This window comes from Sciurus vulgaris (genome assembly GCF_902686455.1).
Source record: "Sciurus vulgaris genome assembly, chromosome: 5".
NCBI lineage: Eukaryota > Metazoa > Chordata > Mammalia > Rodentia > Sciuridae > Sciurus > Sciurus vulgaris.
The window spans coordinates 65,365,345-65,388,231 of NC_136465.1; the positions used below are offsets into that span (position 1 = coordinate 65,365,345).

At 42.6% G+C, this 22,887-nt stretch overlaps 1 protein-coding gene across 2 annotated transcripts in view; it reads left to right on the top strand.

The window, feature by feature from the left end:
* Positions 1-1,826: 1,826 nt before the first annotated feature.
* The window catches only part of BID (BH3 interacting domain death agonist), a 36,746-nt gene continuing 15,685 nt past the window's right edge, over positions 1,827-22,887 (top strand). Inside the window, exon 1 of one of the 2 annotated variants that reach the window (XM_079140271.1) lies at positions 1,827-2,585. The gene's annotated coding sequence lies outside the window, so the exon portion shown is untranslated. The remainder of the gene's footprint in view (positions 2,586-22,887) is intronic. The other variant, XM_079140272.1, reaches the window with a different exon arrangement.

Genomic DNA, 22,887 nt, shown 5'->3' on the forward strand with positions numbered 1-22,887 from the left:
AGCATGGGTAATTTAGTGAAAACTTAGCTAAAAAAAAAATTAAAAAAAAAAAAGGCTGGGGATGTTATTCAGTGGTAGAGCACCCCTGAATTCAATTCCCAGTACTGAAAAAAATAAAATTAAATTAAATATCCCCCAGCCTTATGACTCCTAGGGGTCTTATTCAAGAGAAGTGAAAGCCTATGTTCACGAAAAAAAAAAAAAAAATTAGTACAAAAATGTTTGTGATAGCATACTAGCCATGCCAGCTATATCTGGGGACATTAGGGTTGGTGAGCAGCTTGCTCTTATGGAGACTGTTTCCACAATAGCCTGGAGCTGTATTTCACAGCACAGGAGGCAAGCTTTTAATGATGGTCCTGAGTCTTCGAAAAAAAAATTATGTCAGGTGTGGTAATCCCAGCAGCTGGGGAGGCTGAGGCAGGAAGATCAAGAGTTCAAAGCGAGCCTCAGCAATTTAGCAAGGCCCTAAGCAACTTGGTGAGACACTGTCTCAAAAAATAAAATAAAATAAAAAGGGCTGGGCATGTGACTCAGTGGTTAAGCACCCCTGGGTTCAAGTCCCAGTACAAAAAAAAGAAAGAGAGAGAGAGAAATTGCATTCAGAGGCCTAACCGGGCACAGGAGTATGCAATTTATCATTCAAAGTTTAACAATTAGTGCTGGGTTTTTGGCTCAGTGGTAGAGCGCTTGCCTAGAATGTGTAAGGCCCTAGGTTCAATAATCAGCATCAAATTAATAAATAAATAACGGTATTGTGTTCATCCACAATAAAAAATATTAAAAAAAAACAAAGTTTAACAATTGAAAGTGATGAAAATAAGAGGAGAGTTGAGTAATATTGAGACTGGAAGAATTACTAGTTATATGCATTTGTCAGAAATTAAACTTCTATCAAGAATATGCAGTGAAGGCCTGGGAATGACTACTGGAGCTTGATTCAGTATGGGTGATCCACATATGGTACTAGAAATGTATGGTCCTAGACCTTCTGGCCCCAGACCTTGGGTTAGAAGACACTTTTAGCTCAGGTGTGTGTGTTCATACTAGGTGCAGTACAAAGGTGCCTGTCACTGCACCTTTCTTCTTTTGTGGGGACAGTGTTGAGCTGGTATCACTGATGAGATCATTCGTTTTGTGAGCTCAGACATCCTACTGAGGATTGTCCTCTTCACACCAGTCACTTGGAGAGGAAATAAATGTATTTGAGTAAACCTGCTTTCATTCAACATTCCTAGACTGTCTCTTTGACACTTCAGTCAACTTAAACTGCACACGAAAACCAGAAGCTTCATTTAAAGTTGAGTGATAAAAAGGGATAAGGATGTGGCTCAGTGGCAGAGCATTTGTCTAGCCTGTGTGAGGCCCTGGGTTCCGGAAAAAACAACAACAACAACAACAAAAAAAAAAAAACAAAACATCTTTCATAAAGTTAAGCAATAAAGTTGGACTCAGTGTGAAAACTGTGCTTCATCCTTTCTTTGTGGAATTGTAAAATTAATCTCTCTTTTGCTTTGACTTCCAGGAACCTCAGATATAACCCCATTTAAAGTATTGTTATTTATTCTTTATGTGGATATGCAATTATGATAAAGAAATCAATTTGAAGTATAGATAATGCTGCCTAAATTTAACAAATTATTTACATAATTCTTACTATAAGATTTTATTCCTTGTGAAATTAGTGCACAATAATTTTCAGAAAAGTTGAAAAACACAAAGGCGAAGAAGAAAATCTTTGTGATTTTATTATCCCTGTGGTATTCTGTAACCATGTGATTTTGGGGGGGTTCTATTTCTTTTCACCCCCCCCCCCCAAATTTGGTTTCTATTCCTCCATTCTGTTATAGCAACTTTCTTGGTCCTATTTGCTTCCTCAACCTTTTCAGAAACTCATTTTTCTGTTTCTGTTTCTCTTTTGTTGGCTTTACACGTAGTTGTTCTTTGGGGTGTGCCACGCCACAGTACTGCCCCAGTAGTGGGGCCTATCTGGACAAGGGAACTGGCAAGTGGAGATTGTCTTCACCCCACATGGCTTTGCATCTTGTCTTTTCCACTCTCTCAGGGTCCTTGAGGATCGAGAACTGCCTCTCCAGAAGCTGTCCCAAAATAACCTGGGAGGATACCGAAAGCAGTTCCTCATCAGAGGCATTAGGAATTGTCCTGGCATCGCGGGAGTAAGTGGTCAAATGTGACAGCGATAACAAGTCTGAAAATGCCAACCCTGGCATGAGATGAGTGAAGCCAACGTCATTTTCACTGCTACCAGTTTTTGTGCAGGGCCAGAATCAGGTACCTGGCAGCCCTTGTCGCGGGATAAAGCCCCGGATTTGGGGACCTCCCCAACCGGCTCCGGGATTCCCCTTTCTCGCTCACTCCCAGCCAGGCCTGCATTCAATTTCCCCAGAGGCAGGCTGGAGGCGCGTCGGGGCGGGGCGGCGCGGTCGGAGGCGGGGCGCCGAGTGTGGGCGCGAGGAACGGAAGCTGGTCATCCGGGAGGTGTCCTAGCTGTCTCCGTGCTCCTCGGGGACTTTGCCTTGGTACGGACGAGCCCTGCGCCTGGCTTACCGCGCGGCGTCTGGGTGGTGAGTACGCCTTGGCTCTTGAGCATCCGGGTCCTGGGTTCCCGGGTCCGGAGCCCTCTAAGGGATCTGCGCCGAGCCCAGGTTGGGACACTCCACGCGCGGTCCCCGGGTTGGTCCCGGTCTGCCTGCGCCTTGGGGCGGGACCAGAGGAAGGCTGGGGAGGCGCGAGCCTTAAAGTACCACCCGGAGCACCCTGCCGCCCTGCGTGCGCCTGGCGTCGGGTGAGAGCCTCCTGCCCCGACGTGGGTCAGCCCCGCAGCCAACCTCACTTCTGCCCAGCCCCTCCGTGGGCGGTCCGCACACGGCTGAGCGCTTCCCGATCTACAGTGCCCGCCCCGCAGCAGGGGCCCGGGACGAGGGAGCGGAACCCCGTAGTTCTCTTCCGTGGCCCGGAGGCCCTCCTTTTGAGCGGCAGGCACAGGTTTTGTTGCCTTCTCTTCATGTGGACTTTGGCGTCGCAGGCGGGATGCAGGGGGCTGCACCTCTCACCTGCAGGTGCTTGGGAGCGCAGGGAGGGGCGAGACATCAGATACCTCCACTGGGAATCCACGGCCACCTCCAGATATGAGAAAGCTGACATGAAGGGACAGGTGCTGGTCACACACAAGTTCTGCGGCAGGTCTGGAACTTCATCTCAGATGTAGATCTTGAATTCCAGCCCAGGGCACTCACCCTATACTTGATGCCTCAGACTTCAGAATTCCACAGCTCTGCAAATGTGACCAGAGTGGCAGCCAACAGGGCCGCTTGGAGATCCAAGAGAGTCCTGAAGCTCTCAGCCACGCAGTAGCTGAGTTAGCAAGGGTTTGTTAGTTCGTCCGTTCGTTCATTCATTCATTCATTCATTCACTTATTCAACAATTATGAATATGCAGCTGGTGCTAGTGTCAGGATGGGACCAGAGGTGGCAGTGAGGGAATGGTCTGAGGAACACAGGGAAGGGCTCTGTTACTTTGCGTGTGGACTGGGCCTTCTAGGATGGGATTGGCCTTCATCTGGCAGACCTGGGGATCCATCTCAGAGCTCCCTGACTTATCCCATAGCTAGACTTGACTGATCTTCTAGGATATCTCTGTTCCTTCAAAGCCAGTGACTCAGCTGACCTGCTATGGAAGGGAGCTGGTGGAAGCTGCAAAAAGGATGTGGTTTTTCCACATTCCATCTCCACCAGTTCAGGGCACTTGGCAGGCTCTGAGATGGGGAGGGCTTCCTTGAATGGGGCTTTGCCATCTTGGGGCAGACCCTGAGGATAACCTGACATCCCCTGGGAGTCAACCATGAATGCATCTGGAAGAGAATATGGTCTGAGAGCCAGGGATAAATAGGAGCAGGAGTGAGCCCCAAACTCTAGTGAGGTGGACCTTGCTGGGAGAAGGATACATGCCAAGCCTTCCATGTAGCCTAGTGTGTCCTTGCTTCTTCTGACCCTCCTGTCCAATGAGTGAACGGGAGCAGGGTCAGCACTTCATAGGTGAGGTTAAAAAACATCTCTGGCTGGGTTTGTGGCTCAGTGGTAGAGCACTTGGCTAGTACATGTGAGGCACTGGGTTAGATCCTCAGTGTCACATAAAAATAAATAAATAAAGGTATTGTGTCCAGCTACAACTAAAAAAATTTTTTTTAAGTTATAAAATAACATGTTGCAAAATCTTAAAACATACAAACAAACAAACAAAATACCAGGCATCTCACTTGGGCTTGGGTTCCTGAGGAACAAAGTGCTGTCTCATGAATGGAGATCTAAGACTAGCTATTATGATAACATAAGGATGCAGTTATGGTGATGGTTAGTGCTAAGAAGAAAATTCAGGGACATGTTCCTGTAATTGATCTGCAGTTGGATAGGACTGGCAGAGAAGGCCAGACTGTTGGGGGTTCTGAAAGATGAATAGGAGCTTTCCAGAAAGAGAAAACAAGAATCAGCACAGTGCACAGAATTCCTGAGGAGGAGCTATAAGTTCCACTTATTTGCAAATGATACAAGTGGGCCTTGCCAGGAGACCCAGCCATACCCAGACCCCTGGACTCAGAAGGAATGTAGAGGACTGAGGGAGGGGGATGGAGGTTTAATGATGAAGCCAGCATTCTTGACCTTGTCAAAGGCATCAGGTGATATTCCCTATTGTCCTCTTTCTAGCAAGGTGGAGGGGTTGGAGACCAAACAGGAGACTGTAACCATCAGTTTTCAAAGCCAAGCAGCCATCTTGCTCAGGGACTAAGTCTTGGTGGTAAAACTTGTCAAACACTCTGTCCTTGTCCCTGATGCCAATCCAATCATGACGATATGGTTTTGAGAAAAAGGAAAAACAGGGTTTATTGCTTTGCTAGCAAAGGAGAAACACAGGGAACTCCTGTCCCAGAGGCTGTGATTCTGCATATCAGCAGGAACAGGGGGCTTTTAAAGAGGTGACTCAAAGGCCTACAGTGTCCTCTGTCTGGAGTTGAATTCACTTGTTAATTTGGGAGGCAGTCATTTCTGAGATCTTCTGGTACCATCCCCAAAGTCTGGATTACTTCATTCCTATAGTGGGTGTGTATTCAGGGACAAATAATTCTGCGTAGGATGGGGAAGAAAGGTAATCCTGTTTCCCCTGAGATTAGGGAGGTGAAGAGAGGAAGAGAAACATGTCCTTTTTTGTTTGTTTGTTTGTTTTGTGGTACTCTACCAACTGAGCTATATCCCCAGCCCCAAGAAACATGTCCGTTTTAAAAATCAGTTGCAGTGGCAGAGCAGCAAGGGTTATTTTCAAAGCATAAAGTGGACCACCATTACAATACCAAGGGTGTTGGCTCAATCGGCAAGGAGTCGGGCAGTAGAGCAGTGGCTACTACTAGAAGCACATTCTGTGGCAGCATCTCTGGCCAGGCTGCAGCTATGAAGGACAGCACAGTCCTGCAGTGCCCCTGAGACCAGCTGGTATGTCTGACCCTGCTCACCCCATCTGGTCTCCATGATTAACAGCGCCTTGGCTGCCCCATCTGGCTGGTTACTTTCAGAGGCCACATGTATCCTTGTTTAAAGCCACTGACAGGTCTAATGAAGATAGCTAATTGAGGCTGAAAGGATTGGGGATGTAACCAACCATAACATACAGAGTGCCTCATACACAGAGGATATATTTGTGGGGTTTTGTTTTTGTTTTGAGGTCTCTACGTTGCCCTGGTTAATCTTGAACTCCTGAGCTTAGGTGATCCTACTGCCTCAGCCTCCTGAGTGACTAGCACTATAAGCAACTACCACCTCACCTGCTACATATGTGTATCTGTTAATTTATATGAGTTTTATAATAATCAGAAATTATATAGCATCACCATTCTTCAGATGGGGAAATGTAGACAAAGAGGGGTTAGGTAATTTTTCCAGGGCCACAACTGAAGAATTCAGACTCCAGGGCCCCAGTAATAAATGCCAACCTCAGAGGCTTCTCTCTGTTCCACTATTTAAATGCAACCCACCTACCTGATCACCTTCATGCCTGTTAGACGTTCAGGAGTGAGGGCAGAGAAAATGACCATAACCTGTAGCCTTTCTTTTTTTGCTGGAGATCAACCCATAGCCTGGCGCATGCTAGGAAAGTCCTCTACCACTGACCTGCCCCAGCCACCAAGGCCTTTTTGTGGACTCTTCCCTTGCTAGCCCCTCGGAGGCAGCTAGGTGATGTGCATAAGAGAGGACCCCCTTGGTGGAATTTTTACCCAAGAACCACCCTGGCAGATTCCCAAAATCCTCTACCTGCAACTCAGTCTTTGCCCCCCTCTTTTGTCTCTTCTCTATCTGCCTCTGTTGGGCTAAATTGTAATGTTTTAAATAAAAGGTAAATGAATCTTAAGCAATCATTTCTGGAAGTGCTGCTGCCTTGAAAATTGAATTCCTGGTTGGCTTTATGGGTGTTGTGCCCATGATCTTTTCTGTAAAAGACACCACCAAATAAGAAGTGAAAGAGCTGGGGTGTGTCTCAGTGGTAGAGCACTAGCATGCCTGGCATGCCTGAGGCCCTCGTTCCACCCTTAAGACTGCAGAAATAAAGGACAAGGAGAAAGAAAGAAAAGGAAGAAAGAAGTGTTTTGTTTAAATTACCCTCCCCTATCAGTAATACAAAGGGACATTCTTAAATTTTGTGAGCTTGGGAGGAAGCAAGTTTTTTGTTGTTGTTTTGTTGTTCGTTTGTTCTGTACTAGGGATTGAAACTGGGCTGCTTTATCACTGAGCTACATCCTAGCCCTTTTAGCCCTTTTAAATTTTTTAGTTGAGAGGGTCTCAATAAATTGCCCAGACTTGCCTTGAACTTGCAATCCTCCTGCCTCCCCTCCAGAGTAACTGGGATCATAGACTTCTGCAGGGAGGAGGAGTTTTGAAAGAGAAAAGACCACCTGGATCATAGTCCAGACTTAAAGAGGGTGTTGGTTGCTCTCAGGTATGCAGAGTAACTGGAAAGACATTCTGCCTTAGTGAAAGGGGTGGGGTGATTTTCGTGGCAGTTGTGGCCCAGGAGTGGTAGGCACAGAAGTGGGGCAGCCACCATGGAGCTTTCTGTAGAACTTCCTGGCTGAACTTCTACATCTGCATGGGATTCCCCCAGCCTGCTGGATGAATGGGATCATCCATGCTGATGGTTGTGCTGGTGACCAGCAGAGCAGATTGCCATCTACCTTAGGTTTGGGTTCCTTCCTTATTTGCTTACCAGTCCTCTTTCTTCAGAGGAAGGAAATCAGTGCTGTGTCCGGGGTGGGTGGAGTGGGGGTAGGCTGACCTTTGGAGTTCCAAATGCGATGTGTAGGTAGACGGGCAGGGACAGTCCAACTTGTCTGATATGGACCCTTGGCCATGAACTTTTATTTGAGGCTGCTACTGGAGTAAGGAGATGGGTCCCAACAAATCAGGTCTGGCCACCCGCCCCACAAACCAAACAAAAATAATGTTGAAAAGAGGAAAGGAACTCGAATCAGTGTAGGTGCACCGGGAAGATCAGAGGACCCACATCCTTAGCCTTGCCTTTGAGGGGATGGCAATTACTTTGTGGTTTTATAGAAAGCAGAGTGAGGGCCAGGCATGGTGGCTCATGCCTATAATCCCAGTGAGTCAGTAAGCTAAAGCAAGAGAATCACGTGTTCTAGGCCAGCACGGGCAAATGTTGTAAGACCCTGTCTCAAAATAACAAATAAAAAGTGCTAGGGGTATAGCTCAGTTGTAAGGCACCCCTGGGTTCTATCCCCAGGAACAGAAAAAGAAAAAAAAAGGCAAGGATTGGGGGTTTGCATAGTTAGAGGATTCACAAAACTAACAAAGAGGGTTAATCTTACTACCAGAGTCCTAGGGGAGAGACCTGACTCCAGGGGTTTTAAAGTCCAAAAGCCAAACAGAAAAGGTAATGATAAAAAGCAAGAAAGAAACTTCAATCAAAATGACCACATTGGGAAGGCAAAATGACATGCTTCCTGATGCTTTAGGCTTAGACAGAGGAAGAATTGGGGCAAGGACACGAGTTATATATAATCAAGCAGCCTTGGTCAAACTATGGTCTGGTTGATCATTATCTCATTTCTGTTTCTGTGAGGTGGCTCAAAAGACATCCTGGTCACCTGAAGAGGCCATCTCCATTTGCTGCTCAGTATGTTTATCAGGTTATCCTGGAAGGAGACAGTTTGGTGCCCATGAGACAATTGTTCCTGCTTAGGAGAGGGCAGTTTCATTATAGGGTAACTTGCCGGCAAAGCTCTGCTGTTCCTGCAAGGTGTAGGGAAATGACTGGAGATTCTAGGTACCGCTCCAAGGTTCTAAAACAGGATATTTCCACAAATCTTGCCTCAGTCTTTAAGGGAGATGAGATAGGTTAGGTAGCTTTAGTTCTATTACCAGTTTTTAGGTGAACATTCCTTAAATGATTATCTTGCCGATATGCGGAGCTGAGCAGATCACAAAGTTGAAGGTGATAAAGGAGACAGATAAAAAATGAAGGCAGAGATGCCAACTTAACCCTACTTTTAGTTACCCATTGAGCATCTTCAGGTCTAAGTAAAAAATCATTGCCTCTTTAAGTTTCTCTTATAATCTTGGTCAGCTGTGGTCTGGTCCATTATATCCACATTGATCAGTGAGGGTCTTGTCAGCAATAAGAAAGTTGCTGTTTCTTATTGGAAAGGGGAGGGAAGGAGTTCTACTCATCAGAAGATGTTTATTAATCAGACCTATTCCTGGAATCCAAGGTGACTCAGAGCAGAGGAGACAGATGCAAAATGGAGGCAGAGTTACCACGTTTTTAATCCTATTTTTAGTTACTAGTTACCCATTGAACATATGCAGGCAAAAGTGAAGAGTCTTAAGCCCTAGTTACAGGCCAGCAATAATGTTCTTTTGTGTGTGTGGTACTGAGGATTGAACCCAGAGACACTATCACTTAACCTTTTTCTTTTCTTTTTTTTTTCTTTTTTTTTTTTTTTTTATGGGTTCTTGCTAAGTTGATTAGGGCCTCACTTAAGTTGCTGAGACTGGCTTTGAACTTGTAGTCCTCCTGCCTCAGTTTCCCATGTCACAGGCAATACAGGCATGCTACTGGTAATACCTGGCTGCAATAATGTTCTTGTATTTTTGTTATTAGGCATCTCTGTATCCATATTTGGTTTAATTTGCATACCTGTATACAGATACTCCTCATCTTACAATGGGGCTATGTCCCACTAAACCCACATCAACTCCACTAAAGCTCTGGAGACAGAAGTTGCTGGAAGAAAACAGGTTTAAAATGGATTTATTCAAAGCTAGCAGAAAGAAAGGTAGAGGTAATCTATTCTGTCTCAAATCTCCATCTTCAGCAGGGCTTAGGGGCATGAACAACTTTTATGAGAGGAAAAGGGGAGTTCAATGGGACAAAAAGAACGAAATCCATGGGGCTCCCTCTTTCAAAAGCATCACCATCTCCTCCACTTGGTTTCTTGGATTCTTGGAGTTGCCTCCTTATCACATTCAAGGCAACCTCAACCTCCTGGATCATGCCTGGCTGATGATGCTCACCTGTAATCCCAATGACTCAGGAGGCTAAGACAGGAGGACGCAAGTTTGAGGTAAGCCTGGACAACTTACTGAGTCTCCAAATAGAAAATAAAAAGGACTAGCCCAATGGTAGTTCTGGATTCAATCCCCAGTACCACCAAAAAAAAAAAAAAAAAAAAAAAGACTCCCCAAATCGTTGTTACTCCATCTTAAATTGGAAAATGTTTTAAGTTGTAAAGACATTTAATGCACCTACCTACCAAACATCCTAGCTTAGCCTTGTCAACCTTACATGTGCTCTGAACACTCATGTTAGCCCACTGTTGGGCAAGATCACCTAACACAAAGCCTGTTTTATAAAAAAAAAAAGTATTGACTATCTCATGTAATTTATTGAATATTGTACAGAAAGTGAAAAGTGTAATAGTTGTAGGGGTATACCAACCATTAGAAAGTGGAAAAATCATAGGTTGGGATTTCATTTTAATTCTTATGTTAATTCTGTATTTCATTTTAATTCTTATGTTAATTCTGTGAAGTTCTGCAGTTGTTACCATTAATGGTAATGTGCATTCCCCGTACATGCTTGTGTCTGGATAAGCATTGAGGTGAACATTGAGGTGAATGCAGCCCTAGGCACAGGACATGTCCCAAGAGCTCCTGGCTTGGTTCTCCATCCCCCAGAGTCAAAGAGAAGGGGAAGACCTTCAACTGGCATTTGGGTACCTTCCTGTTTTTCTATTTGGTCCCCACAAGGCGAGAGGTGTTCCCTTTTGCACATAAGGAAAGTGAGATCACATGCAAGTTCAAGCCAAATAGGACCCATTCAACTTCAGAGATTCTGCTCTGGGCTGGAAAGGCCTGAGCCTCTCTTTTTTTTTTGGGCCGTACTGGGGATCGAACTCAGGGCCTTGTGCTTGTGAGGCAAGCACTCTACCAGCTGAGCTATCTCCCCAGCCCGGCCTGAGCCTCTTAAGATGTAGACAAACTCAGTGGGCTTCTCTGGGGTTCAGCTGTTTCTATAGGGAGAGCCAGATGAGGTCAGAGTGGGTGGACTGAAGATCCATTAAGATTTGAGGGCAGCAGGAATACTGGATAGGAACAGGGACTCCAGAGCCAGGAAGAGAATTATTTGGTGGCTTTGGCATGAAGATGAGGTGGTAGGCATGTATCCTTCCCAGGAAAATGTCTGCGAGAGTGACCTACTGGCTGAGGAACTCTGATCCTGTGAACATAGATATCTCAAAATATCTGAGTGCCTCAGTTCAGCACACAGGCCAGCTGGGTGAATGAGTCACACCCCACCCACAGCCTCACTCAGCTCAACCAATGTGTTATTAACATAACAGCTGCCAATATGTTATTAACATAAGTTGGATCTGGCATTAGAGGGGGCTGGAGAGGCTCCTGCACTGGGCATTCATCTCCTTGGAAATAAGGAACAGAAGGCCACCTGTGGAGTTCAATGGGAGAACCCTAAGCTTTGAGTTCTGGGGGAGTCACTGCATTTAGGACCATCTCCTTTCTTCCTGACTCAGCTGCCTTTATATGTGTGCGTAGGAGGTAGAGAGAACACAGCCAGGCTAAGCACCATCTGGGACCCTGGAATCCATCAAGGCAGGCCCTGGTATGGTTGAGGAGATAGAAATATCTTGACTGAAACTTCTCTAGAACCTTTCTAGCATGCTGTGAGACCACCTGGCCCCCAAGGGTCCACCCTCTACATAATGCCTTGTTTTCTACCCTGATCTGCTAGGAACCTTGGAGACCTCTCATCTCCAAAATCCTTACCTGGCTGACCAGGGAGCTGAATTTGGGGCCCACGTGGGAGAACATCTCTAGAGACAACTGTGAGAGATGTCTGTGAGATGACTGTGCCAGCTGCATCTTTTCATGTTCTAGCAGTCTGACCTATTCCCCCTTCTGCACCCTGATATAAGTCATTGACCCCTTTCACAGTCGGCGAAAGAAAGTTTTCTGCCAGAGCTTGGGAGACAGGACTACTGATACCCAGTGCAGGCTCTTCTGTCTATGCCAGCAGGCTCCCTTGTTCCTTGCCCACTCTAGACCAAACACAGTGGGGTAGCAACCACCTGTCTGCTTAGGTTCTGTGCTCTACTTTAGCCCTCGCAATATCCCGTTTTCCTCCATGACTAAGCTCTAAAAAGAAGGTAAAAAGAGTTTAGGGGCAAGGCAGTAGGACAAAAGCTCATGTAGACATTTTGGAGTGCCTCTGGGACATCTGTCTCCCTCCCTGCTGGCCCATCTTGCCCCATTCAGTGTCCACAGGCCTTTGAGAAGCACAGGACCTGGAAGCAGGAGATTAGGTCTTGGAGGCCCTTGACATCCAGAATGGCTGACTTATGTGGGCCTGGTGGTGCCACAGACCCTCATGAGGGGATGTTCCAAGTTACCTGGTAAAGAAGGTACCCTCCCTCAGCTGCTATATGTATGTATGCATGTATATATGTATGTATCTCAGTGTTAGGGATTGAACCCAGAGCCTTGTACATGGCTGGGGAAGTACTCTACCACTGAGCCACATCCACAGCCCTTTTTATTTTTTATTTTGAGACAAGGTCTCTGTAAGTTGCTTAATGGCTTTGCTAAATTTCTGAGGCTGGTCTTGAACTTGTGATCCTCTTGCCTCAGCCTCTCAAATCGCCTGGGATTACAGGCTAGTGCCACTATACCTGGCACAAATGCAATTGTTTCCTTAATTTCTGGATTGTTTATTGTTAGTGTATAGAAATATAATGGAGGGCTGGGGAGATGTCTCAGTTGGTAGAGTGCTTACCTTGCAAGCACAAGGCCCTGGGTTCAATCCCCAGCACCACAAAAAAAAAAAAAAAAAAAATACAATAGAAATACAATGGATTCTGAAAATGCTTATTTCCTGCACTTTGCTTTACTCATATTATAGTCCCAGTAGTTTTTTAGCAAATTCTTTGGGCTTTTCTGTGTGTAAGATCATGCTGAATCTGTTTAACAGCTTTCCCACTGGTTCCAGTTGCAGCCAAAATCGAAAACCATTGAGTGATTAGATAAGTGGTTCCCATGCCCTTGAAAATCAAGCGGGGTAGTGGGACAGAGTAGAAAGAGATCATTTGCATTTCTAAGGAATCTCACCAGTCTGTAGAAAAGACTCCAGAGCCTGGGAGCTCAGATTAGCCTAGGTACAAAGGAGTTGCTCTAAATGCCAGCTGCTTCTTTCCTGTGAATTCCGCTTTGGTTGAATGACTGGAAGTGTGGCCTACCTCATGTGTATTTTTAGGTTGAAAATGTCAGAAAAAGTCCCTCCAACCAAACTGTGTCGATACCCAAAGGCAAACTGTGGTCCTAGAGACTGGAAAGGAAAAGTCTAGGTCTGTGAGCATCTAAGGGCTTGAAGACCACACCCCAACAAAGGCCAGAGATAGTCTTCTTGCAGCTCTGTACTGTTAGTTTTATGTTCATGGAAGTGGGTATTAGAACTGGCAGGCACCTAGCAATCCTAGAATGGTTGAAGCATCCTACCAGTTCCTTCATTTATTAATTAATTAGCTAGATGAAATCTCTGACACATGTTCATTTTGTCATTTTATATTTATATCAAAGTCATGGTTTCACTTTTTTTTGGTTGTAGATGGAAACAATACCTTTATTTTTTAATTAATTTATTTATATATATTTTAGTTGTCCATGGACCTTTATTTTTTATTTATTTATATGCAGTGCTGAGAATCGAACCCAGGGCTTCACACATGCTAGGCAAGCACTCTACCACTATGCTACAATCTCAGCCGTTTATTTTAAACTTCCTTTCGGCAGTTTTGGAGGTCATCCACTGAAAAGCACACCCAGTGGATCCACCTGGTCTTTTCTTGGCTGCCAGAGGTGAATACCAAGCAATAATAGAACTTCTAAGTTTGTTGACTAAGTTTCTCTGCCTGCCCTCTGCCCAATTTGTATTTTGTCTTGGTTTCTGATTATACATGGCAGATAAATTATTCCCCATTGGTGTAAGGATTCGATTTTATGGTCTTAAATATGTTCATCTTTATAGACAGATGAAAGAGATCTATTATCTGAAAATAGAGAAAGAAATGACAGAGAATCTGATTGCTGGACCTTTTCTTTGTGTCCTTAGTCTCTTTTGAGCTCAATTTCAGAATTTTGTCTAGTGGGAAGAATACCTATGCGACATCAGAGCCTGCATGTTTCTGTTTCTAGGTTTATTCTTGATCTGAGTTGAAGTTGTACACCTGGTGATGGAAGCTGTGTCTGTAATTTAGAAGGGACTCTAACTCATATTATGTCAATGTGGAAAAAACATTTTAATTATTGGGAGTTTGGGAGATGTCTTAAAATTAAAGGTGCACTATTCTGAATGGCTTGTTTGTTGTGTAAATCAAATATTTCTATTGTTTCCAGAAAATAAGAAAATTGCAATTCTAATAATTTAAATATTCTAATAATTTAAATGCATTGGACTTTTTTTTTTTTTTTTTAGTTATCTCTCTCTCTCTCTCTCTCTCTCTCTCTCTCTCTCTCTCTCTCTCTCTGCAGTTCTGGGAATCAAACCCAGGGCCTCATGCATGTTAGGCAAGCTCTCTACCACTGAGCTACATTACCAGCCTCCCTGGGACCGCCCCCCCCACCCCCCCCTCGTGGTGGGAATACAATACACAAATATACATTTTATTCTACTTGCTTTCTGCCCCCTTAAACTTCTACAGATTTACTTAAATCAGCTTAACATTACTCTTTTTTGTTTGGTACCAAGGGATTGAACCAAGGGGTGCTTAACCACTGAGCCACATCCACAGCCCTTTTTATTTTTTATTTTGAGACAGGTTCTTCCTAAGTTCCTTAGAGTCTGGCTAAGTTGCCAAGGTAGCTTTGAACTTTTGATCCTCCTGCCTTAGCCTCCCAGTTGCTGGGATTACAAGTGTGCACCACTGTGCCTCGCTAACATTACTCTTAAGGTTTAACACTATAAAAATTGTAAATTTGCATTTAGTTAAATTGAATCATTCTGACAGTGCTTTCACTTTAATTATTTTGGTTCTGGGGATCAAAACCTGGAACTCATGTATGCCAAGTACTATGCTGTCACCAAGCTGCATCCCCAACCCTGATAATGTTTTTATTTTAATAGTATTCAAAGGTAAAGCTTTAGATAACTTAAAAACTGAATTAATTAATTAATGAGTTATCATTATATATCTACTTAATTTCTAAGACAGAATGCCAAAACATTGATTATCAGGCATAACTTTTAGACTGTGGGTTTTTGTTTGTTTGTTTGTTTGTTTGTTTGTTTTGGCATCAGGGATTGAACCCAGGGCACTTTACCACTGAGTTACATCCCCAGCCATTTTTATATATTTTATTTTGAGAAAGGGCCTCCCTGAGTTGCTGAGGCTGGCCTTGAACTTGTGATCCTTCTGCCTCAGCCTCTTGAGTCACTGGGATTACAGGCATGTGCTTTTAAACTTTTTTTAATTTCTAAAGAGGTTTTTATCTTTGGCTGGTATTAATGAATGTACTTTATACTTAAAGAAAATGAAATGAGCTGGTACCTGTAATCCCAGCCACTGAGAGGCTGAGGCAGGAGGATCACAAGTTCAAAGCCAGTCTCAGCAACTCAGGGAGATTCTGTCTCAAAATAAAACACAAAAAGGGCTGGGATGTGGCTCAGTGGTTAAGCAACCCTGGGTTCAATTCCAGGTACCAAAGAAGAAAAAAGAAAGCATAAAAGGAACATGTATAGCTATAAAAAGTTGTGTTATACGTGTTCATCAGCATCTGCTAAAATGCTTGTATGTGACAGATAGCTCTCCAGTTGTCACCTCCCAGTTCATTACAACTATTAAAATAACTATTTATTACTTATAATAATTAGTTATAACTAATATGGATATTAATGTTGATATGCTTTTACTTTTCAAAGAAAGGGGTAGTATATTTCTTCACACTTCTTGGTTTCCAGACCTCTTTTTATACATAAAAATTACTGAGAAACCAAAATACCTTTTAATTAAGTGGATTTTATCTACTGATATTTCCTATGTTAAACTAAAACAAAAATTTTAAATGCATATTGTCATTTGAAATGTATGAAATTGCTTGTTAACATAAATAGTTTTAACAATAACTACTTTACTACTTTTTCTTCTCAATAAGAACAGCATGGTTTCATGTTATTTTGTAAATTTCTTAAGTATTTGGGTGAACAGAAGACATCTAGCTTCTCAGACTATTAGAATATCCTTATCTTCCAGCCTCTAGAAAACTCTACAATACCCTTGTGAGATAATGACATAAATAATGTTCATATTTTTGTGAATTTTTTATTTAATTTACTTATTTATTTTAGAGATGGGGTGTTGCTATGTTGCCCAAGTTAGCCTCAAACTTCAGCCTAATAGCTGGAACTACAAGTGTCCCTGCACTCAATTTATTACAGAATACTTTTGATCTGATAGATCCTCTGAAAAGGGCCTCAGGTACCCTAGGATCTCCTAGACTACCCTCTCTCCTAAAGGGATTTTCCAGTGTATATCATAAGATAGGGGGACAGGGCTGGGGATATAGCTCATTTGGTAGAGTGCTTGCCTCACATGCACAAGACCCTGGGTTCAATCCCCAGCACCACAATAAATAAATAAATAAATAAATAAATAAGTAAATAAATAAATAAATGGACAAAAAAAAAAGCTAGAAATCATCATTTAGACACAGCTTGCTTGCTTTGATGGTTGCTTCTTTTAGTTTACTCAATGCCTTCACCTTCAAAATGAAAGATTATCCTTTACTTTCTGTACAGTTCACCTGGATAGTGGAGATTCTGTATGGCAGGATGTTGACTTTGTTATGTTCTTGATATTTTTTTAAAGTGGAAAAACAAAGAACAAAGGTTCATCACTTATGAAACAGACAAGGTTTGTGAATTAATGGATAACCAAGTCTCCTCTCTCAGGCATGCAAGATCCTTTCTTACTTCAAGTGTCCTGTTGCTTCTGGCAACACTTTTGACCTTGCATTCCAAAGATAATACCCTGAATTTGGAAGAAATTTAAAAAAAATTTTTTTTTTTTTTAGTTGTGAGTGGACTTTATTTATTTATATGCGGTGCTGAGAATTGAACCCAGTGCCTTACAACGTGCTAGGCAGGTCCTCTACCACTGAGCCACAATTCCAGCCCCTTGAAGAAATTTTTTTGAGGTTTTTGTTTCTTTCTGTTTTGTGCTGTACCACTGCATCCCAACCCTTTCAGGATGGCTTGGGAGAATGAAACAGGAGGATCTCAAGTTCAAGACCAGCCTCAGCAACTAGGCAAGGCCCTGAGCAACTTGTGTGACCCTATCTCAAAATAAAAAAAAAAAAGGCTGGTGACATAACTCAGTGGTAAAGTACCTGGGTTCTCCAGTACCAAAAAAACAAAGCAAAATAAGACTATGAATTAGTACCTCTGGAAAATCTCAAATATTTGGTAATTTGCACTATAAAAAGAAAATTACTGCACCAGGGGTGCAGCTCAGTGGTAAAGTATCTCTCTCTTTCTCTTTTTGTTTCTGCAGTAATAGGGATCAAACCTAGTGCCTCTCACATACTAGGCAAGGTCTACCACTAAGCTGTACCCTCAGTCCCATTTTATTTGTGTGTGTGTGTGTGTGTGTGTGTGTGTGTGTGTTAATATTTTAGTTGTAGATGGACACAATACCTTTATTTTGCTTATTTATTTTTATTTATTTTTTTTATGTGGTGCTGAGGATCAAACTCAGTGCCTCCCACATGTTAAGTAAGCGCTGTACTACTGAGCTACAACCCCAGCCCAATATATTTGTATTCTTAGGGAAAGCATTGATCAAATTCGTTATGATAGTTATGTACCTGTCATACTCTCAAAATTTGACTCTCCTCCATTCTTCTGTTACTGGTTAGAGAAAGAAATTAATCATAGTAAGTCTCTGTCATCTGCAGATGATATGTGTGAGTCCTCATACATCAGAAAAAGAACCTTGTGGGAAAGAATGGTACCAGGTGTTTTCAACAACTAGTAATAATTCAAAGACTAGATTCTAGGTCCACGGTTTGGAGCTAACATTGCCTTGACAGCTTCCAGACCACACCAGTGGTTGATCACTGGGACAGGATTTCCAGGACTCTTCTTAGGTTGGGAGCATATGACTTCCTGAAAGTAAACCACTTACTCCAAATCCTGTAGAATATGGCTAAGACCAAATGGACTGATGAGGAAAATTGTTTTGTTCTTGGAATATTGTTGGCATTTTTGTTTCTCTTTTCTAGATATATGAGGGTACTATTTGTCTTTCTTAACTGTCTGTATCCCATAATGATTTAATAAGGCTCTGATTTGGTTAACAGAAATGAAATGAAATGTTTTTAAATGATTTTGTTTGCCACTGTCCTCACCTTCCTTTCCTCTAGGTTTTTCTTTTTCCTGACAATATAATTATTTGCATGGGTTCAATAAGAGAATCTGTCCTTTTTGGGCTGGGGTTGTGGCTCAGTGGTAGAGCACTCGACTTACATGTGTGGGGTACTAGGTTCAATCCTCAGCACCACACAAATAAAATAAAAGCATTGTGTTCATTTACAACTAAAAATTAAGAAGATTTTTTTAAATGTTAAAAAAGAGAGACTCTGTCCTTTTTAAATTTTTATTTTTTTATTTTGTTACATGGGCTGTCCTCAAACTCAGGAAAATTCTGCCTCAGACTCCTGAGTAGATTAAAATTAAGTTTATGGTTTTTATCATGGTAATATAGAAAATTTATCATTGCAACCATTTCTAGTGGCATTAAGTACATTCATCTCATTGTACGACTATCACCACCTTTATCTCCAGAACTTTTTATCTTTCTAAACTGAAACTCTATAACATTAAAAAACAAGCCCTGTTTTCCCTGCCCACAGTCCCCTGGCAGCCACCACCCTACTTTCTGTCCACACGAGTTCGACTACTTTAGGTGCCCCTAAGAAGCACAATTATAGAACATTGTCTTTTGTGACAGACTTATTTCACTTAGCATAACATCTTTATTCATGTTGCAACCTGGGTCAGAGTTTCCTTCCATTCCATTGTATGGATACACTACATTTTGTTTATCTGCTTTTCACTGGAGAGGGATGTGAGGAGGTTCCAGAGAGGGGGGACTCACTTCAGGACAACAGAGTCCTTAACACATATAAGGAAAAATAATTTCAGCACACATTAAGATACTGAGGCACAGAGATTTATTTAGGAAAGTAAGGCATGCACATTCAAGGGAGAATGCAGGCCATCTCCAAGGGGAGAAATAATGCCTTGGTCTGGGGTTCTATTTATAGGACAGTAACTGGAGGCTGAAGTGGAAGTGAAGTCAGGGCACAGTTATAGCTTCCTGCCAGCTTTTTGTGCTGGCACCTTGCCCTCACATCATGCTACTTTCTGCCTGATGTGGGAAAGTAGTTGCATTCCAGCTGTTCATGATGTTCCCTTCGTTCCGTGGTTCATGGTTGCTTCTCTTGAGACTCGGTTTATCTTTTTCACCCTGTATCCTCAGATTTTTTTCTGGTTATTGTGAATAATGCTGCTATGAGCCTGTCTCTGCTCAAGATTCTACTTTGAATTCTTTTGTGTATGTACTCAGAAGCATAACTCTAGATCAGATGGTAATTCTATGTTTTTGGGTTTTTTAATTTTATTTATTTATTTATTTGGTACCAGGGATTGAACAGGGGTGCTTAACCACTGAGCCACATCCCCAGCACTTTTTTTTCCCCCTTTTTGAAACAAGGTCTTGCTAAGTTGCTTAGGGCCTCTCTTAGTTGCTATAACTGGCTTTGAACTTGAGATCTTCCTGCCTCAATCTCCTAGGCTGCTGGGATTACAGGTGTGCACTTCCATATCTGGCTGATTTTCTTTTTCTTTTTTTTTTTTTTTCTCGGGGCGGGGAGGGAAGGAGTGCTGGGAATCGAACCCAGGGTTTTGTGCTTACAAGGCAAGCACTCTACCAACTGAGCTATCTCCCCAGCCCCCTGGATGATTTTCTTAAGGAACTGCTGTCTGTGCCCATGCTTAAAAAAAAAAAAACAAAAAAAAAAAAAACAAAAAAAAAAAAACTAGGATATAATTGAATATAATTGGATGAACTGATAGTGTAACCAGAACCTTACCTGGAATGTCATATTTGTGAATAATGCTCATATAATCAGCAATGACAAGCCATTTTTATTTATTTGTTTGGTACTGGGGATTAAACCTATTGGATGTTTTATCTCTGAGCTACATCCCCAACCCTTTTTATTTTTCTTATTTTGAGACAGGATCTTACTAAATTCAGCCTCCTGAGTCACTGGAATTATTGGTATGTCCAGTCAGGACAAGCCATTTTTAAAGGAATTGAGGCTGATTTTTTGGAAACAAATACCTGCAAAGCCACCCTCCAGGAAAACTGGCCTAATCCTTGGCTTATAGGGAAGTAAAGAAGGTCACTTCCTGGTAGGCCCAGGAATTTAAGATATCTAGGATACTTGAATAAGAGAGATAAGAGGCTGAATATACAGACAAGGACCAGACCATATATAAAAATAGAGCTGCAGCCTGATATGGTAGCACATGTCTTCAGTTCCAGCTACTCGGGAGGATGAAGCAGGAGGATCACTTGAGCTCCAGGGTTCGAGGTCAGCCTGGGCAACATAACAAGACCCTATCTCAAAAAAACAAAAACAAACAAACAAAAACAAAACAAAGAGTTCTGACATAAAGTCTTCAAAAGTCAACCCTTATCTACGATAAACCACCCACAAGTGCTGCATAAGGCAAACTTGTGGGAAGCCCGATTGCTGTCTTTAGTAAAATCCATCAAACCAAACAGTGACTTTTATCACGATCAGCCTCAAGTGGCCAGGATTTGATTAAGAACTAATAGCTTCCCTAATTTTTGTCCCTGCCTCCAACTTGGGACCAAATAGGGGAAGGCACACATGCCTCCTAGTCAGTCAATGGGCTGCCCAGCTTCTATCTCCAGCTTCCCTGTGCCAGCAAACAACCTCTACTCAACGCACACCTAAGCCTTCCCTTTTTTTTAACCATACAGCTCCTCCTCTTGTGATGGGAGCTGACTCTGTGTTATAGCAAGCTCTGAATAAATTGCCTTTGTTCTTCTCATTTGGTTTGTCTTCATTTATTCCACGCAGAAATTCCAGCACATTTACAGATTCTGTGGGTGAAACCAAAGGTGCAATTTATTAAATCTGGTATTCTCCCCTCAGAATAGCAAATAATAGAGGCTTTTAAAATTCCAGTCTAAGATGGATGCTATAATCCCAGCTACTCTGGAGGCTGAGGTAGGAAGAGTGCAAGTTCCAGGCCAGCCTGGGCAACTTATTGAGACCCTGTGGCAGAATAAAAAGGGATAGGGGTGTAACTCAGTGGTAGAGTGCTTACCTAGCATGGGGACTGACTGGTTCAGTCCCCAATACCACCAAAAAAAAAAGTCCAGTCTGAGGTAGCTTATGAAAATTTCAAGGCAGAAGTTGCTTTTGTGGCCTTAGCATTTGTTCTATACTGTATGACTTTATGTTTGCAAAAGAAGTGTAAGAGGTTTACATTTTGCTGCACCTGTGGAAATTATCAGGTCGGCTGGGGAGGTGGTAAACACCTGTAATGCCAGCTACTTCTGAGGCAGGAGGATCAAAAGTTTAATACCAGCCTCTGCAACTGGTTAAGACTGTCTTTAAATAAACAAATAAATGAATAGGAAGGACTGGGGATGTAGCTTAGCAGTAGAACGCCTCTGGATTCAATCTCTAGTACCTCCCACCCCACACATTCAAGAAAGAAAGGAAGGAAAGAATTAGGTCTATCTCACAAGTCCAGACCTTTTTAAATGTTTAATTTTTTTCTTTTTCTTTCTTTTTTATTTTTTATTTTTTTGGTGCTGGGGATTAAACCCAGGGCCTGGAGCATGCTAAGCACCACTCCACCACTGCGTTATACCCCCAGCCCTGCAGCTGGGTGTTCTACCATTCCTCTTTAAGTTTTCCTTGCCTTTCATAGCCTTTGAGTTATTTTATTACTGTGGAGTTATAGAAAACTGACAGTACAAATGACTGGACTAATAATTTTGTCCATAGAAATGCAAATGAACTTTGCCCAGTAGAATGCAATTGATTATTACCTTTTGGATATTGGCCAGTTTTGCATCTCTCTGTAAATCTTTTCTGATCCCCCATTGCCTGTACATGTGATGCTTTAAATCTTTTGAATAGTTTTAACATTTTATTGTTTTCCCATTAAATGATGAGCTAAATAAAATGTTCAACAGGTGTTCCTTTAAGAAGATGGAGAGGGGAGGAATCCCCCTTCTCCAAGCCCATTCTCCATGCCCCCCTTTCCTCTCTTTTTCAGTGGTACTAGGAATTGAACCCAGGGCCTTGCACATGCTAGGCAAGCACTCTAACACTAAGGTATGTCCCCAGACCTTTTATATCTTGAGACAGGGTCTTGCTAAGTTGCCCAGGCTGACCTCAGACTTGTAATTCTCCTACCTCTTGAGTAGCTGGAATTGCAGGCAGTGCCACCACACCCAGCACATTATTTTTCTGATGAAGACAACGGAGACAGAAAACAAAGCGTTAGTGATGCCTTTTCTTTTCCTCTCCTTTTTCTAGTTAATTCTTTGGGTACAATCAGCCCCAAATCTAGGTGGTACTTTCTCTTCTCCAGATTCCCAATGTAGGTGAAATTCCATGCCTTATTTTATATCACGCAGTTTAAGCTTTTCCTGGCAATAGGCATATAGTGGACTCTTTAGATATTTGATGGATGAATTAATGACAGTATTCTTAAAGTACAACACACCTTTTTCATGGTTTCTGTCATATTTTTAATTATGTATTTTTGTACATAAACCTTTTCTGTATTTTATTTTATTTTATGTGGTACTGAGGATTGAACCCAGTGCCTCACACGTGCTAGGCAGGCACTCTACCACTGAGCTACACCCCTAACCCCCTTTTTCCCCTCCTCTGTCCATAGTGCTATACCTTGGACACATGTCCATGCTGGCCATTGGTGGATGCAGCACACATTGACACGTAGCTGGCTAAGTAATGGGCCTGGGGACAAGCAGAATTGGGTTCTCCTGGCTTCTGTCTCATGTGTTCTTCCAGTGCCATATTCGAATGACCCCAAGGTGGGGAGGATGGGTGTACACAGTTAATATTCATTTGTTATGTAAGAAATTCTGCAAGTCAGCTGTCATCTTTGACTAGGACCAGGAGGACAGGTTGACCATATGTTAGCCAAGGAGATGCTGC